Source organism: Gymnogyps californianus, unplaced genomic scaffold (genome assembly GCF_018139145.2).
Source record: "Gymnogyps californianus isolate 813 unplaced genomic scaffold, ASM1813914v2 HiC_scaffold_105, whole genome shotgun sequence".
In the NCBI taxonomy this organism is placed as follows: domain Eukaryota; kingdom Metazoa; phylum Chordata; class Aves; order Accipitriformes; family Cathartidae; genus Gymnogyps; species Gymnogyps californianus.
In genome coordinates, this window is record NW_026113986.1 from 53,303 (window position 1) to 71,870 (window position 18,568).

General features: G+C 45.6%; 1 long non-coding RNA gene across 1 annotated transcript; it reads right to left on the reverse strand.

Moving 5' to 3' along the window:
• Nucleotides 1–1,080: 1,080 nt before the first annotated feature.
• On the reverse strand, nucleotides 1,081–13,777 carry LOC127027909 (uncharacterized). The gene is made up of 2 exons (XR_007767855.1): nucleotides 13,608–13,777; nucleotides 1,081–1,488 (listed from the first exon to the last, which is right to left on the reverse strand). It is a non-coding gene; the product is annotated as an uncharacterized LOC127027909 (long non-coding RNA).
• Nucleotides 13,778–18,568: the final 4,791 nt, after the last annotated feature.

Genomic DNA, 18,568 nt, shown 5'->3' on the forward strand with positions numbered 1-18,568 from the left:
AGCATGGGTCCCTTCCACAGGGTGCAGTCCTTCAGGAACAGACTGCTCCAGCGTGGGTCCCCCATGGGGCCACAGGTCCTGCCAGAAAACCTGCTCCAGCATGGGCTCCTCTCCATGGGGTCACAGTTTCCTTCAGGGCACACCCACCTGCTCGAGCGTGGGGTCCTCCACAGGCTGCAGGGTGGATATCTGCTCCACCATTAACCTCCATGGGCTGCAGGGGAGGACAGCCTGCCTCACCATGGTCTTCACCATGGGCTGCAGGGGAATCTCTGCTCCGGCACCTGGAACACTGTCGCTGTTGAGATGGACACGACATACGAGAAGATCAAGCAGCATTCTCTAGCATTCTCAGCAAAATCCCTTTATTGTTTTACACAGCCGGCTTTTATATATTTTCTACATATACGTGTTTCAATATCATTGGCACTTATTGCATATACACAATCAACCATTGGCCACAGTTGTATGCGTTAATCTCTATCTCGTCCAAGTTCCTTATCTAACGGCTCATGAATTCTTTCAATTCCTGCAAGTTGTTTACTTTTCTTCTTTCTGGGGTTCTCACGGGAACACGACGATCTGGTCTAGGTCAACTCCTTCTTCTGTCAAGGAATCTGCGGACCTGCCACAGTTTCCCACAATTCCCCCTTTTTGTATTTGTGCTACAAAGATGGCACTGACAGTCCATTGCAGGGCCCTTTGCAACAGGCTGACCAAACAAGGCATCATTAGTAACACAACTACAACAATTACTAAGATTACCATCCCCGTCTTCACAAGAGACAATAGTCAATCTGACAGTCCCCATCCGTTCAGCAGATTATTTAACCAGTTCCACCCATCATCAACTTATAATTTGCGAACTCCTTCTTTCAAAAGTTGAATACTTTTGTGTATGGATTCACTATGATCAGACAAATTCATACAACACATCCCTTCAAAACTCTTCACATCCATGACCTTGTGCCAATAATAAAAAATCAATTGCAGCTCTATTTTGCAAAGTAGCATGCCTAACGCTATCAACATCAGTTAACAGATCACTCAAAGCAATGGACACAGAAAAAGATCGCAAAATGTTAGGAGAGGTATAATTACACCAAGCAGTAGCATTTCTATATACAAGCAGTGTCGCATTAACATAAGGGGTTGTCAGGATTTGCAATAGAAAGGTACAAGGTATCCTGGTGGGTCACATTTGCCAAGGTCATCCACACATTTTTCTTGGGTTGTGGGACCATCCATCCTTCAGCGGCCAGAATCACCAAGCACAGGGCGGACACAACGAGCAGGCACCCACCGAGGGCCATTACCTGTTGAAGCACAAGCATATCCTCGCCCCCAAGTTAGTAAGTCACAGGGGTCTGACCACTGACCTGTCTGCAGATCTCGAACCTTGACTTTAACCCCAGGGGAAACCCCACTGGTGTTAGTCAAGGATCCGAAATGTCGTGCTATTGGAGGCTCCTGAGCATCATCAGAAATCTGTAAAAAATTTAAGACATATGTTACTTTGTTCAATCGTGCTTCTGGAGATTCTCCTGTCATTCCCCCTTTTTGTTTTTGCAAGAGTTGTTTCAGGACACCATGCATACGCTCGACAATGGCCTGTCCAGTGGGAGAATGAGGGATGCCTGTCACATGAGTGACACCCCAGGATTGAAGGAATGAGGATACTTTTGCAGACACATAAGCTGGGCCATTGTCTGTCTTAACTCGCTGGGGGACACCTGCAACGGAAAATGCTCGTTGCCAATGGCGAATAGCATCCCGTGCAGTTTCTCCTGCGTGAGCAGTAGCAATAACAACCGAAGAAAAAGTATCAACAGAGACATGAACATATTTTAGTCGGCCAAATTCTGGCACGTGGGTAACATCTGTTTGCCATATTTGGAGAGCTCGTAACCCTCTAGGGTTGGTCCCATAAAAGTGAGGGACATGTTGGCCTTGGCAATCAGGACACGCAGCAACGATGGCGCGGGCCTCGGAGTTTGACAAGTGAAATTGCCGCTTCAGGGCTTGATACCCCTGGTGAAAAAAAGAATGAGACAACACAGCCTGCTGTTTAACATCCGGGGTAGGCCTCATGGCCACACTGGAAACTAAAGCGTCTGCTCACGCATTCCCCTCTGTCAAAAAGCCTGGGAGAGTCGTATGACTCTTAATATGGAGAACATAATAAGGGAAATGTCGCTTCTGAATTGTTGTCCATAAAAATTTCAAAATTCCAAACAGTGCTTCGTTGTTAACTTGACCTAAAACAGCTTTGTCTAAACGCTGCACTAATCCAGCTACATAAGCAGAATCTGTAACCACATTAACAGGACAAGAAAAATGTTGAAATACCATGACCATAGCTCTCAGTTCAACAATTTGAGGTGAGCCTTCCTGATGCTCGATTTTGTTCTGCCATTGGTGTCCATCATACCACACCATGGCAGCTTTCCCTGTTTTTCCTGAGCCATCAGTGAACACAGTGGGACCAGGCACAGGCTCGGACTGGTTTAAATGCTTTTGCGCAAACGGAATTTGACTGCACATTTTGACTAATGGGTGCGAGGGTAGGTGATACCGAATTTGTCCTGTGAAATTTGTCATTGCTGCTTGGAGTGCCGAATTGTTGGCAAGACACCATTCAAAGTATTCACTTTGTACTGGTACAACGATAGTTTCTGGGTCTCGCGCCAACAATTCCATACAACGAGTTCTAGTTTTTATCACAATCTGAGCCAGTAGTTCAAACAGGCCAGGAGCAGTTTTCTTGGGTCTGAAAGGGAGGAAGACCCATTCCAATACATGGAGAGGGTCTTGCCAGTCAGGGTTCCATTGTGCCAACATGGCAAAAGGTATCAAATTATCGATCAAGATAAGCACTTGAACTGGTATAGACAAATCAATTCTCCACACATATTTTTGCATAATTGCTTGTTCAACCTCACTAATTAATTGTTTTGCTTCTGGGGTCAAAATTCGTGGCGCTGAAATGTCTGAGTCTCCTTTTAACAGGTCTAACAAGGGTTGCAATTTAGAGGATGTCAGACCTAAGTAGGGCCGGACCCAATTAATTACTCCAGCCAGTTTCTGTACATCATTGAGTGTTTTGACATTTAATAGCAATTGAACTGGCTGCGGCATTACTGTACGTTCTAACACTTTCATGCCCAAATACAGCCATGGTTGTTGACGTTGTACTTTTTCTGGGGCAATCACTAGCCCTTGGTGCTGCAATGATTTTTGTGTTTCTGTTTCCATTTCTGCTAGCATCTTTGGCGATGGCGCTGCTAGCAGAATGTCATCCATGTAGTGATAACAGTATCCCGTTGGAAACCGCTCTCTAACAGGGCTCAAAGCTCTTGCTACAAACCATTGACAAATAGTAGGTGAATTTTTCATACCTTGCGGTAACACTTTCCAATGATACCTTTTGGCAGGTTCGCTGTTGTTCACTGAAGGCACTGTAAATGCAAATTTTTCCATATCTTGTTTGGCTAAAGGAATGGTAAAAAACCAATCTTTTAAATCCATTACTACAATTTCCCATTGCATTGGAATCATGGTCGGTGAGGGCAACCCAGGCTGCAAGGCCCCCATAGTTGCCATCACCTCATTGATTTTTCTTAAATCATGTAACAAACGCCATTTCCCTGATTTCTTTTTAATCACAAACACTGGGGTATTCCAAGGACTGTGGGAGGTTTCTATGTGTCCTGCATCAATTTGTTCTTTAACTAACAGGTGCAGGGCTGCGAGTTTTTCATGACTAAGGGCCACTGATCTACCCAGATAGGCTTCTCTGTTAACCACGTCAGTGCCAGTGTGGGTCGTGCCACGCCCTGCAACACAGTGACCCCTACTGAAAATCCGTTGTTATTTTTACTCCCCACTGCCCAAGACAATCTCTCCCCCACAGATTCAACGGTGCTGATGTCACATAGGGTCGGACAGTTGCTTTTTGGCCCTCAGGATTGCTGACAAGGACAGGCTTGGCAGCCATAAAGCTAACGGCAACGCCCCCAAGGCCCATCACTCCCATATTATTTGACACCAGAGGCCAAGCAGGAGGCCAATCACGTTGAGCAATAATGGTAACATCAGCCCCTGTATCCAGTAATCCCGAAAGACTTATCCGAGAGGGGACTGCATGGTCCATGGCGAGCGAGCAGGTCATCTGCGGCCTCTTGTCTGTGACAGTCTGGGACCAAAAAACAGATGGCTTCCCCGTCGATCCGAAGCCACCGTCTCCACGAACAATTTGCTCTGTCCTAGGAACACAACTCATAAAAGGCACAAGTTGAGCAAGTCTAGTTCCCTGAGGAATCGTGACTGGTGGTGTTGCTGTGGACACCATAGCACAAATCTGACCTGTGTAATCAGCATCAATCACTCCCACATGTACCATCAATCCTTGTAGTGTGCTACTTGAGTGTCCTATCAATAAGGCACTTAGTCCATTACCAATTGGTCCCCAGGCATCCAAAGGCACTCGATGAATTTGGCAATCAGAAATTGTTACTGCGTTGGCAGTGGATACATCCATCCTGGCTGATCCGACGGTTTTCCCTGACAGTTGGTCACATAAGGTTGAGGGTTGCATTGCTGCTGCATTACCCCCGCAAAGGGGTTGCCAGGGCTGTAGGGCATTTGTATCTGCGCGCGCCCTTTCAGGCTCTTCCTGCCGTTTCCCTGCAGTGGCTGCCCATTAACATGATACTTTGACCTACATTGTTTAGCAAAATGGCCTTTCTTCCCACAATTGTTACATGTAACCTCACCGAGCCCTTTTTTGTTTGGACTTCCCATTTTCCCTTTCTGTCCCGAACTATCAGGGCATTCGGACTTAATGTGTCCTGTCTTTCCGCACCCAACGCATTTCTGATCTTTCACACGGAGGGCAGCCAGAGCAGTAGCTAGTGCAGCCATTTTGTGTTCAACAGAGCCAACCTTAGCACATGCCGTAACCATATCCTCTAGGGATGGATCACTGGGCATTGCCTCAATAATTTTTTGACAATCCAGGTTGGCATTATCTCTAGCCAGTTGTTTAGTCAGCATGGCTCGGAGACCCACATCAAACACTTGTTTCTCTATCGCGCCTCGCAACTTTTCCACAAACTGTAAAAACGGCTCTCGGGATCCCTGCTTAATTGTTGTATACCTCGCTTTTGGTTCTGCTAACTCCGCTGTGCGATACAAAGCCTGCATGCCTATGCCCTTTACTTGCTCAAGAACCTGAGGGTGCCACTGCGCCTGTATGGTTGGGTTGCTAAAAACTGCCCCAGTTCCCATTAATGCATCTGTGCCTACACCACGACAGGGATGACCATCAGGCAACTGCATATTCTGCAGTGCGTGATGATCAGCTAGCTGCTGCCAGATGTTCATAAACACCGAATGTTGTACTGGCTGAAACATAATGTCCTGGTTTCGGCTAGGACAGAGTTAATTTTCTTCCTAGGAGCTGGTATAGTGCTGTGTTTTGGATTTAGTAGGAAAAGAATGTTGATAACACACTGATGTTTTTAGTTGTTGCTAAGTAGTGTTTATACTAAGTCAAGGATTTTTCAGCTTCTCATGCCCAGCCAGCAAGAAGGCTGGAGGGGCACAAGAAGCTGGGAGGGGACACCATCAGGACAGCTGACCCAAACTGGCCAAAGAGCTATTCCATACCATATGACATCATGCCCAGTATATAAACTGGGGGGAGTTGGCTGGGAGGGGGGATCGCGGCTCGGGAACTAACTGGGCATTGGTCAACGAGTGGTGAGCAATTGCATTGTGCACCACTTGCTTTGTATAGTTTAATTCTTTTAGTATTGCTATTGTCATATTATTATTATCATTATCATTGTTTTTCATTCCTTTCTGTCCTATTAAACTGTCTTTATCTCAACTCACGAGTTTTTTTTCCTGATTCTCTCCCCCATCCCAGGGGTGGGGGGGCAGTGAGCGAGCGGCTGCGTGGTGCTTAGCTGCCAGCTGGGGTTAAACCATGACAGTCCTTTTTGGCGCCCAACGTGGGGCTCGACGGGTTGAGATAACGACAAATCTGACTGGAATGTGTTAGAACAAATTTGTTATAAACATACATTATATTAGTTCAATAGTTGCTGGTCACAATGTTGATGTATTTGCTCTCAAAGTTGGTGCGCTTGTTCTTAAAGGTGCGTTATGTAATACCTTACTTGCAGTATATGCTCCCTGTTGTGCTGTTTATCACCCGTGGGAACTGGGCCAGAGTTATCATGTTGTTGTACTTTGTAACACTGGCTTATGATACGATAGAATTGCTGGTCGTGGAACTAATCTGGTATTTGTACTCAGCATTGCCGTCACCTCCGTACTTCGGGAGCCGTCTATCAGAAACTATTAATAATTACACCTTGTACCTTTCCTCCTCGGAGAGCCAAGCCACGGGGGAGACACATTTCTTCACCTTCCCCTTCTCCTCCAGGCAAATTACAGTGGCTCTTGAGAATTTTGAATATCCTTGGGATGTTCAAACCAGCATGTTCCTATTGCTATGTCTCCTGAATGTGTTCCAGGTCTTTTTTAAGGTTAAACAACTGTTTAAGAATACCTTTTGGAAATCTGCCCCGAGGCTTAATAGCCATGGGTGGCATGGCACGTGGGAGAAAATGGGCAGGTATCTAGAGAACTTCTCACCTCCAATGGTTTGGAACTTCACTCCTGAACAACTACAGGACCCTGATAAAGTGATAGATTATCTGAAAGGAAAATGCTGTGGCTATTCCAAAGAGGCACAACTTATCGCACTGTGCTGGGCCCTGGCTAGTATCTACCAAACACTGCTCGATACTGTGCAGCACCCCCGGGGGAAGGGAGGGAAAACAGACCGACAGATACTGCGGCTACTCCAGCCCCTGCAACAGACACTGCAGCTACTGCAACCCTAGCGACAGGCAAGGCGGCTACTCCAGCCCCGACAACAGACACTGCGGCTACTCCGACCCCTGCGACAGGTGCTGCGGCTACTCCAACCCCTGCGACAGGCGCTGCGGCTGAACCAGAGAACCAACCTGTGCCAGTATCAGTCGCCCCTATACAGAAGAAGAAATATACAAAAAAATCAGTTCGTTTAGCGAAGGATGAAGATGAACCAGGGCCATCATGAGAACAGGAGGAAGAGGCAGAACCAGAAGTAATCACCCGATCTCTATCCCTGAGTGAGCTGCGGGATATGCGAAAAGATTTCAGCCGTCGTCCAGGTGAGCACATTATCACCTGGCTGCTCCGATGCTGGGACAATGGGGCTAGTAGCCTGGAATTAGAGGGTAGGGAAGCCAAGCAGCTGGGATCACTTGCTAGGGAAGGTGGCATTGATAAGGCGATTGGAAAAGGGACACAAGCCCTCAGCCTCTGGAGGCAACTCCTGTCAAGTGTGAAGGAAAGGTATCCCTTCAAGGAAGATGTTATATGTCAACCAGGCAAGTGGACCACCATGGAAAGAGGTATTCAGTACCTGAGGGAATTAGCAGTGCTAGAGATGATTTATTATGACCCGGACAGTTTACAATTACCCAGAGATCCAGATGAAGTTCAATGCACACGACCCATGTGGCGGAAGTTTGTACGGAGCGCACCATCATCGTATGCCAACCCATTGGCAGTACTAACTTGGAAAGACGAAGAGGCACCGACAGTGGATGAAATGGCTCGCCAACTCCGGCAATATGAAGAAAATCTCTCTTCCTCCCTACGAGCCTGTGTCTCGGCTGTGGAAAAACTGTCCGAAAAGTCCGAAGAACTGATTGAACTGATCAAAAAGTCCTACTCCCCACCTGTACAGACCAATATCTCAGCTATTAGGAGTGAGCATTCCTCTGCTCAAGAGAGAGAACATAGAAGGTATATACCACGGGGTACCCTGTGGTTTTACCTGCGTGACCACGGAGAGGACATGAGGAAATGGGATGGAAAACCTGCCTCGACCTAGATGCACGGGTACGTGAATTGAAAGGAAGAACAACCAGAAAAGGGGATTCTTCCAGGAAAGATGCCGCTCCGGTTGCCAGACAAAGTAGAAGGGCTTCTGACCCTCTTGAAGGGACCTCTAAGTCATTTTTACAAGAAGTGAGTAACAAATACTCTGACCAGGATTAGAGGGGCCCTGCCTCCAGCCAAGTGGAAGAAAGGGACAACCGGGTTTATTGGACTGTGTGGATTCGATGGCCTGGCACATCACACCCACAGGAGTATAAGGCTCTAGTGGACACTGGTGCACAGTGTACTCTAATGCCATCAAGCTATAAAGGGGCAGAACCCATCTGTATATCTGGTGTGACAGGGGGATCTCAACAGCTAACTCTATTGGAGGCTGAAATAAGCCTAACTGGGAATGAGTGGCAGAAACACCCCATTGTGACTGGCCCAGAGGCTCCATGCATCCTTGGCATAGACTATCTCAGGAGAGGGTATTTTAAAGACCCAAAGGGGTATCGGTGGGCTTTTGGTATAGCTGCCTTGGAGACGGAGGGAATTGAACCTTCCCCGGTCTCTCTGAGGACCCTTCGGTTGTGGGGTTGCTGAGGGTCGAAGAACAACAGGTGCCGATCGCTACCACAAGGGTGCACCGGTGGCAATATCGCACCAACCGAGACTCCCTGATTCCCATCCATATGCTGATTCGTCGACTGGAGAGCCAAGGAGTGATCAGCAGGACTCGCTCACCCTTTAACAGCCCCATTTGGCCAGTGTGAAAGTCTAATGGAGAGTGGAGACTAACAGTAGACTATCGTGGCCTGAATGAAGTCACACCACCGCTGAGTGCTGCTGTGCCAGACATGCTAGAACTTCAATATGAACTGGAGTCAAAGGCAGCCAAGTGGTACGCCACAATTGATATTGCCAATGCATTTTTCTCAATCCCTTTGGCAGCAGAGTGCTGGCCACAGTTTGCTTTCACTTGGAGGGGCGTCCAGTACACCTGGAATCGACTGCCCCAGGGGTGGAAACACAGCCCCACCATTTGCCATGGACCGATCCAAAATGCACTGGAAAAAGGTGGAGCTCCAGAACACCTGCAGTACATTGATGACATCATCGTATGGGGCAACACAGCAGAAGAAGTTTTTGAGAAAGGGGAGAAAATAATCCAAATCCCTCTGGAAGCTGGTTTTGCCATAAAACAAAGTAAGGTGAAGGGACCCGCACAGGAGATTCAGTTTTTAGGAATAAAATGGCAAGATGGACGTCGTCATATCCCAATGGATGTGATCAACAAAATAGCAGCTATGTCCCCACCGACTAGTAAACAGGAAACGCAAGCTTTCTTAGGTGTTGTAGGTTTTTGGAGAATGCATATTCCAAATTATAGTCTGATTGTAAGCCCTCTCTATCAAGTGACCCGGAAGAGGAACGATTCTAAATGGGGCCCTGAGCAACAACAAGCCTTTGAACAGATTAAACGGGAGATAGTTCATGCAGTAGCCCTTGGGCCAGTCCGGGCAGGACCAGATGTCAAAAATGTGCTCTACACTGCAGCCGGGGAGAATGGCCCTACCTGGAGTCTCTGGCAGAAAGCACCAGGGGAGACCCGAGGTCGACCTCTAGGGTTTTGGAGTCGGGGATATCGAGGATCTGAGGCCCACTATACTCCAACTGAAAAGGAGATATTAGCAGCATATGAAGGAGTTCAAGCTGCTTCAGAAGTGGTTGGTACTGAAACACAGCTCCTCTTAGCACCCCGACTGCCAGTGCTAGGCTGGATGTTCAAAGGGAAGGTCCCTTCTACACATCATGCAACTGATGCTACATGGAGTAAGTGGGTCACACTGATCACACAATGAAGTCGAATAGGAAACCCCAGTCACCCAGGAATTCTGGAAGTGATCACAGACTGGCCAGAAGGTAAAGATTTTGGAATATCACCAGAGGAGGAGGTGATGCGTGCTGAAGAGGCCCCACTGTAGAATAAACTGCCAGAAAATGAGAGGCAATATGCCCTGTTCACTGATGGGTCCTGTCGCATTGTAGGAAAGCATCGGAGGTGGAAGGCGGCTGTATGGAGTCCTATATGACAAGTTGCAGAAACTGCAGAAGGACAAGGTGAATCGAGTCAGTTTGCAGAGGTGAAAGCCATCCAGCTGGCTTTAGACATTGCTGAACAAGAAAAGTGGCCAGTGCTCTGTCTCTATATTGACTCATGGATGGTGGCAAATGCTCTGTGGGGGTGGTTGCAGCAATGGAAGCAGAGTAACTGGCAACGCAGAGGTAAACCCATCTGAGCTGCCCCATTGTGGCAAGATATTGCTGCCCGGCTAGAGAACCTGGTTGTGAAAGTACATCATGTAGATGCCCACGTACCCAAGAGCCGGGCCACTGAAGAACATCAAAACAATCAACAGGTAGACAAGGCTGCTAGGATTGAAGTAGCTCAGGTGGATCTGGATTGGCAACATAAGGGTGAATTATTTTTAGCTCGGTGGGCCCATGACACCTCAGGTCATCAGGGAAGAGATGCAACATATAGATGGGCTCGTGATCGAGGGGTGGATTTGACCATGGACACTATCGCACAGGTCATCCATGAATGTGAAACATGCGCTGCAATTAAGCAAGCCAAGCGGTTAAAGCCTCTGTGGTATGGAGGACGATGGCTGAAATATCAATATGGGGAGGCCTGGCAGATTGACTATATCACACTCCCACAAACCCGCCAAGGCAAGCGCCATGTGCTTACAATGGTGGAAGCAACCACCGGATGGCTGGAAACATATCCCGTGCCCCATGCCACCGCCCGGAACACTATCCTGGGCCTTTAAAAGCAAATCTTATGGCGACATGGCACCCCAGAAAGAATTGAGTCATACAACGGGACACATTTCTGGAACAATCTCATAGACACCTGGGCTAAAGAGCATGGCATTGAGTGGGTGTATCACATTCTCTATCATGCACCAGCCTCCGGGAAAATCGAGCAATACAATGGATTGTTAAAGACTACATTGAAAGCAATGGGTGGTGGGACCTTTAAACATTGGGATACACATCTAGCAAAGGCCACCTGGTTAGTCAACACTAGAGGATCTGCCAATTGGGCTGGCCCTGCCCAATCAGAACTTTTACGTACTGTAGAAGGGGATAAGGTCCCTGTAGTGCACATAAAAATATGCTAGGGAAGACAGTCTGGATTACTCCTGCCTCAGGCAAAGGCAAACCCATTCGTGGGATTGCTTTTGCTCAAGGACCTGGGTGCACTTGGTGGGTGATGCGGAAGGATGGGGAAGTCCGATGTGTGCCTCAAGGGGATTTGATTTTAGGTGAGAATAGCCAATAGATTAAATTGTATGATGTTAATTGCTATATAACCCTGCCACTGTATGTCATCACTACTATAGTTGTTATATGCTATATCAACAGTATTACAGTAAGAATTATCTAGATTAATAAAGAATGAGCTTTGATAAAACTAAGCAAGGTGCAGTAGTGATGGAACCAGGACTGACTGCAGCATGCAACAATCCAACACTACACACCATCTTCCTGCTGCGCCCAATGTCATCTGCCCGCTGCACTGCACCAAAGCCGGATCCTGCTCTGCTGACTGAGCGGACTTTGCACCATCCCTCCTGCCCAGACAGACTGTTATGATAGATGGAGTCCAAAGTCATGGACTGAATGAACTCAACGGACATTTTAAAGGGACATTGTAAAGGCCTATAGATTAAGGGAATGATATCTGTGTGTATATGTATCAAAAGACAGGAAAAGTGGTGGTGATTAATTGAAAATGCATTGGGAAGTGTGGGACCTGGAGATGATGTAGATGGTATAGAATAAGGGGTGGATGCTGTCCTGGTTTTGGCTAGGACAGAGTTAATTTTCTTCCTAGGAGCTGGTATAGTGCTGTGTTTTGGATTTAGTAGGAAAATAATGTTGATAACACACTGATGTTTTTAGTTGTTGCTAAGTAGTGTTTATACTAAGTCAAGGATTTTTCAGCTTCTCCTGCCCAGCCAGCAAGAAGGCTGGAGGGGGCACAAGAAGCTGGGAGGGGACACCATCAGGACAGCTGACCCTAACTGGCCAAAGGGATATTCCATACCATATGACATCATGCCCAGTATATAAACTGGGGGGAGTTAACTGGGAGGGGGAATCGCGGCTCGGGAACTAACTGGGCATCGGTCAACGAGTGGTGAGCAATTGCATTGTGCACCACTTGCTTTGTATAGTTTAATTCTTTTAGTATTGCTATTGTCATATTATTATTATCATTATTGTTTTTCATTCCTTTCTGTCCTATTAAACTGTCTTTATCTCAACTCATGAGGTTTTTTTCCTGATTCTCTCCCCCATCTCAGGGGTGGGGGGGCAGTGAGCGAGCAGCTGCGTGGTGCTTAGCTGCCGGCTGGGGTTAAACCACGACACATAATTTGAGCTAAATGCTGAAAATCATAGGGCACCAACATATCCAAATTCAACAACCGTAACAACTGCGTCACCGCCGGAGAATTCGGCCCATATTTAGCCACAGCACTCTGCGTATCTTGTATAACTTTCCATGACAAACCTATATGTTGATTAGGCTGATTAGACCCAGGTAAAGCAAGTTCCACAGGGAAAGCACTCGGCCCCCCCGCTATCTCTGATACAGCTCCTTCTTTTTCTATCGGCAGTCCTAAGGCTTCAGTCAACTCCCAGTTTCCCAATTCCAGGGCTTTTTTCTTACTTGATCCCAAAAACTTACTGCATTACGCGGTTGGAATATAACAGTAGCAGGTGGCAACTCCCACGACCGGGGCAAGGGGGGTCGACACTGCGGTCCTCCTTGCCCCTCCCCCTGCCTTAAAGAGACAGTAGAGGGCTCAGCAACACCCCTCAGGGGACCATCGTCCTCGTCCCTGTCTGGTAAAGGGGGATACAACTGGTCCTGCGCTTCCTCGTCCGCAGTTTCATTACTATCAGGGGGATTTACCGGAGAAGGGAAAGGACCTGTATCAACTTGAGGATTTGTATATTTTTCTCTTGCCTCCTGCAGCTTATAAAGTGGAGGAGAATGCTCCGCAGCTTTCAGTTGATCAGAAGGCAATTGATCAAGTGGAGGGTTTTTCTCTGCAGCTTTCAGCTGCTCAGAGGGTGATTGATATGTCCCTGTAAAATTTGACCCTAACAGGGCAGCATGTTGCGGAGACTTTTTCTTAGGTCGCATTGCAAGCAGTTTATCTGGACCACCTAGTTTACAGGTCTCCCGGGGAACCTCGGTCGGCCCAGTAGAGGCTACAGGAGCACAGTCCTCCTTGTTAGTGTCCCTTCTCTTATCCTCCTCCTTATCACGCTCAGCTTTCAAGTCTTTAAGAGTTTCTAAAAGTACTCGCCACGTTGTCAATAAATCGGTTGCATCTTTTTCACCTTTAGACGCGGCATCAAACAATGCTTTCCCAAGGGACCGCCACGTAGTAACACTAAATGCTACAGCCGAACTTGCCTCAAACCCCCGCTGTCGTCCCCAAATTAGCATTTTTTGAAGGTTATTACCAGTCAGTTTTAGTCCCTTTCTTTTTAATATAAGTGTCCACATTGAAAGGACGGCTTCCTCCTCTTTTGAGAGGTTATTCCCCATTGTCCCGTTCCCAGCGGCTCACCTTCACAGGTGTCTTAACGATCCGGATCACTCTGCAGCTCCTCCGCCGCTCTCAGCTACGCTGGGCTCCGTCTCCACCGCACCTCGTCCTGCGGTCGCAAGTCCTTGTTCGCCGACTGTTCCAATCACGCCGCGTCGGGGTCACCAGATGTCGCTGTTGAGACGGACACGACATACGAGAAGATCAAGCAGCATTCTCTAGCATTCTCAGCCAAATCCCTTTATTGTTTTACACAGCCGGCTTTTATATATTTTCTACATATACGCGTTTCAATATCATTGGCACTTATTGCATATACACAATCAACCATTGGCCACAGTTGTATGCGTTAATCTCTATCTCGTCCAAGTTCCTTATCTAACGGCTCATGAATTCTTTCAATTCCTGCAAGTTGTTTACTTTTCTTCTTTCTGGGGTTCTCACGGGAACACGACGATCTGGTCTAGGTCAACTCCTTCTTCTGTCAAGGAATCTGCGGACCTGCCACAGTTTCCCACAGAACACCTCCTCCCCCTCCTTCTTCCCTGACCTTGGTGTCTGCAGGGTTGTTTCTCTCACATATTCTCACTCCTCTCTCCCAGCTGTTGCACAGCAGTTCCCCCCCCCCCCCCTTAAATATGTTATCACAGAGGTGCTACCACTGTCGTTGATGGGCTCAGCTGTGGCAAGCGGCAGGTCCATCTTGGAGCTGGCTGACATTGGCTCTGTCGGACATAGGGGAAGCTTCTAGCAGCTTCTCACAGAAGCCACCCCTGCAGCCCCCCCGCTACCAAAACCTTAAGGAAGGTAGATTAAGGCTTAAGGAAGATTGTACTCATCTTTTGCCTTTCAGGAACCTTCTGAGTCTTCTTGTGTGGCAGTGATAAAGGGAAAAAGTAGTTAATTTGTTGAGAAATCTAGAATAGGGTGAACTTGTCTTAAAAGTTGTTTTAAGGTGTGAGGTTGGTCTGAGGAAGTAAAGAGGAGAGGGCATGAGGTATGAGCACAAACAAACTTGTCTGCCAAGGCAGGTGTCTTATTGTCTTGGAAACAGAAAATGAAGACACTCATTTCTCTGAAACATTTGAGTTCCATTGGATAAGTGACCTGCTGGTCAAAAATTTGGATGGTTCCACCACTTTTTAAAACAATGCTGTCATGATATAGTCACCCTCTTATGTAGCCTTTTGTTGTAGGAATTATGCAGCTGCCACCTAGACCATGGTAGGAATTATGCAGATGCCACCACAACAGGGCTCGTCCCTAGGTTCCACTTTAATAAAAGAATCAGAGAGTTCCTTCTTCTACTATGTTTAATATGGAATAGTAGTTACAGCTCAAGCTGGGTGCCTCCGAAGAGGGACCCCGCCTGTCAATTGTTACAGGATTTTATAGTTTCTATAGGTCGCCTGATTTCCTGATGGCACTTTGCTCATCCAATCCTGTTCGCGGAGTCTGGGGTCTTCTCTTCTTCTGATTCGCTCTCGCAGTCTCCAGGCACCCTTTTTGTCTGTCTTGAGACATTTCCTTATCTTTGTTACAGAATATCCTGTAGTTAAAGCTTTACTTATACTTCCTTACCTACCGGTTACATTTCCATAGATAAAAACAAAGGTTATAGTACAATTCATGTGGCCTAAGGCTTCATTTATTTTAGTCACTACTGCTAAGCTCTGGCACAAATTAGTCTCTCACTACAGAGGTAAAGGAGGCTTTGATAAAGTTCTCAACATCTCTTATCCTCCGGTTTCACACATACAATGAGCTATACTTACACAAAGTAGAAGCCCACAACAGTAATCCTTCATTACGCTAGCCATTAGTGAAACAGGCAGTTTAAACTAAAAGGATACTCAAGAAAAACAAATCCAGCCTGAAGTGTCTATAGCTGGAAATTATTGAAGAAAATCTGTGACAACACCCTGAGCTAGATAGGTACCTACCTTGTAAAGAAGAGGTCTGTTCCAGAAATATTTTCTGAAGAGCTTAATGTCCAACTCCAGCAAGTGCTGCGTGGTGTGGTTAAATGTCAGTGTCAGAGCTCCTGATGAATGAACAAACCACACGCAAGCACCCTCACTGATCTCCACTCTTGAAATGCCAAGCAAATGACTGCCCTGGAAACTGGAACAACACGCCCTTTAAACTAAAGCAGATGCTCTGCACACAGGTAGAATGAAAACACAAACGGAGCATGCTTCCTGCTCTCCTTCAGCACAGCCCGTCGGGATCCCAACACACCCGCTGCAAAAACCGGAGGCAGAAAATCCACCAAAAACACAGCTGGGCAAATACTTACCAATGACTTCATTCAGGCCTAAGAAAATGCAGCTACTTCTAGCCATCAGCAGGGAAAAAACAATGATGTCATCTCTAGAAATAATGGTTACTCACTATTAAAATAAGCCAGTAAGAGCAATCCATGACAATACCTATTTCTCCTTATTGCTGTAAATTAGCAATAGTACCTTTTCCTGTTAACGTTGCCATATATAGCAGTAGGACATGACTGGCAGCTAGCAGGTTTGTTATCCCACTACAGTGAAAAACAGAAAGTATCTCAAGGGAATACAACATTGTTTGGACGTTACAAATGAGACATTCATAACATAATGTACTGTACCTGTGTTGTAAGTATTTTTTTCAAACTGAAGTATGCATAAGTCTCACATAAACTATACACTGCGTGGAGCCAGAACCAAAAGAGCCACATTCTAAAATAAAAATTTAACCCATTTCTTGCGCATTTCTATTTGCAAAGAAAAGCCAACAGTGAGAAGGGGCTTCTGATGCTGAACATTTGGTACCTCAAGACACACACACACCACACAGCTCCTCAGGTCCATACAGAGGAAACTCCAGACAGCTGAAACATGCCAGAAAGAACTTGTCCTTTAAGTCATTTGTCAGTGTGGCAGCTCTCCAGCAAAAAACAGAGTCATAGCTGCAGCACTGGGTTTGCTATGGCCTCTCCCTTATTTATTCGAACCCAAGATTTTACAGAGGTCACAAAGTCTCCTGAGGCCTTTGTGAAAGTCAGGTCCTGTGGTTCTGTTTATATCTACATATCTCTATATATTTTAAGGGATGTCTTTACTTGTTAGTAACATGTCAGGATCCAGCTGCAATAGTGCTGGGAGAGGTACCTGATGGTATGGCTGGTACTCTGTCACTTAATGCAGAGCATGTTGGGCATGGCTAATAGAGGCTCCAGGACCCTCCCCTGCCATTAAATGTTCTCTAGTTATTAACAAGTTAGAGCACTACCATAAAACTCTTCACGGCTTTTCATCACTTAAACTTTCTTATTATTTAGTTGCATTTTCAAAACTTGGACAATATAAAGGAATGACTATTTCCCTCTCAAAAGATGCTTGTTTTGCTTTCCTGTCTCCATATACAAGCCATGGCAACATCACAGAGCCAGATTACAATACTACCAAAGGATGACATTTAAAGTTATCTAAAAAGGCCAATGTTCATTTTTTTGTTCTTTTAATAAATTTTCTATTTCATGATATACTTCTACAAATGTCAGGTTGGATCATTTGGATTTAGTAAAAAAAAAAAAAATCACCTTTTTTCAGAAGAAGGAATATAATGCACTTTTTGCCTCATTTTGTTAGTTTTGCACCAATGAGAGCAGTGACTCCAAACACACAAATAAGTCATTCAGAGAAAGACAATAATTTTACATCACCCTTCAGACATGGGTGTTCTTCAACAAGTCTGGGAACATGACTACATGTTACTTAATAATTTCCTTTTAGCGGTCTCATAAATCCAAAATTATGAAATACTACAATACAAAGTCTTAAAGCTACAAGTTAACGTCAGACACCATTTATTAGTCAGTTTGAAGGGAGAAACTAAATAATCCCTAACTAAACCATGAGAATAGCTTAAAATCACATAAGTGCATATATTGATACTAACACAATTAATTGATTTGAAAATGTAATGAAGGATGCACATCATAAACTGCCTTTAATTGTAAATACAAGTTTACCACTTAAAATGGTAATAATGACAAGAAGCAACAGAAACCAATACAAAATTGGTAACGCTTTTGAGAAAAACAACAGTACTCCCCACATCCCTTAACTGATAGGAGTTTTTTAGAGGAAGCAGCAAACCATCATACTCACTTTCTGAAAACCTCAACAAGTTTGGAGTGCCCGTTTTGTAAAGCCAAATCTAATGGTGTTGCCCCATCCTCATTAAGTAATGCTAATGCCACTGACCCTCCAGGCTGGGCCACTAAGAACTGGGAAAACTTAACCAAACCCAATTTCATCACAAGGTGGAGAAGAGTTTCTTTGTGTTTAGGCTCTGAAAAACACAATGGAATTAGGTACTTAATTGCATCAGTGGAGCTAAACTAGGATATCCAAATACCATTTAATTTCAGTAGTTAAAGAAAACACTTTGAATTAGATTATTTTAGTATTTCTTTCTTTCTTTGTATATAGTATAGCATTCAGCACAAGGGATGTCCCAATATACTGGGGAAGATAGTTAAGAGGCAATTTTCCAGCTGCTTTGCATTGCCTCAGCAACACAAAACATCTGGCAGTGTGGCTAAGTGATTTTTTTTTTATTTTTTTATTTTTTTTTTAAAAAGGATGTATGATTTTTCAAGGCAGGCTGCTTAACAGCACAGTAAGAGATCCTTAGCGGAGCAGTGAGCCATAAGCTAACACACGTGGGTAAAATGCACATGATAATTCTTGTGTCTCTCTTTTCAGAAAGGTGGCCTCACTTGCCAATTTTTCCTCTCTACTTTTTAATACATAATCATCAAGCTCAACAGGGGGTGAAGCTTAAAATAAAAGTACACAATGAGGACTAAGTCACTAGATGCTGATTCTCCTTCACTCAAGCCCTTCCTTGGCCTTTATTCAAAGAAAGGTTTATCTGTCTACATATATTCTCAAACACAAAGCTTTTGCAATTTAAAGGCAATAAATGAAATAAAGCTC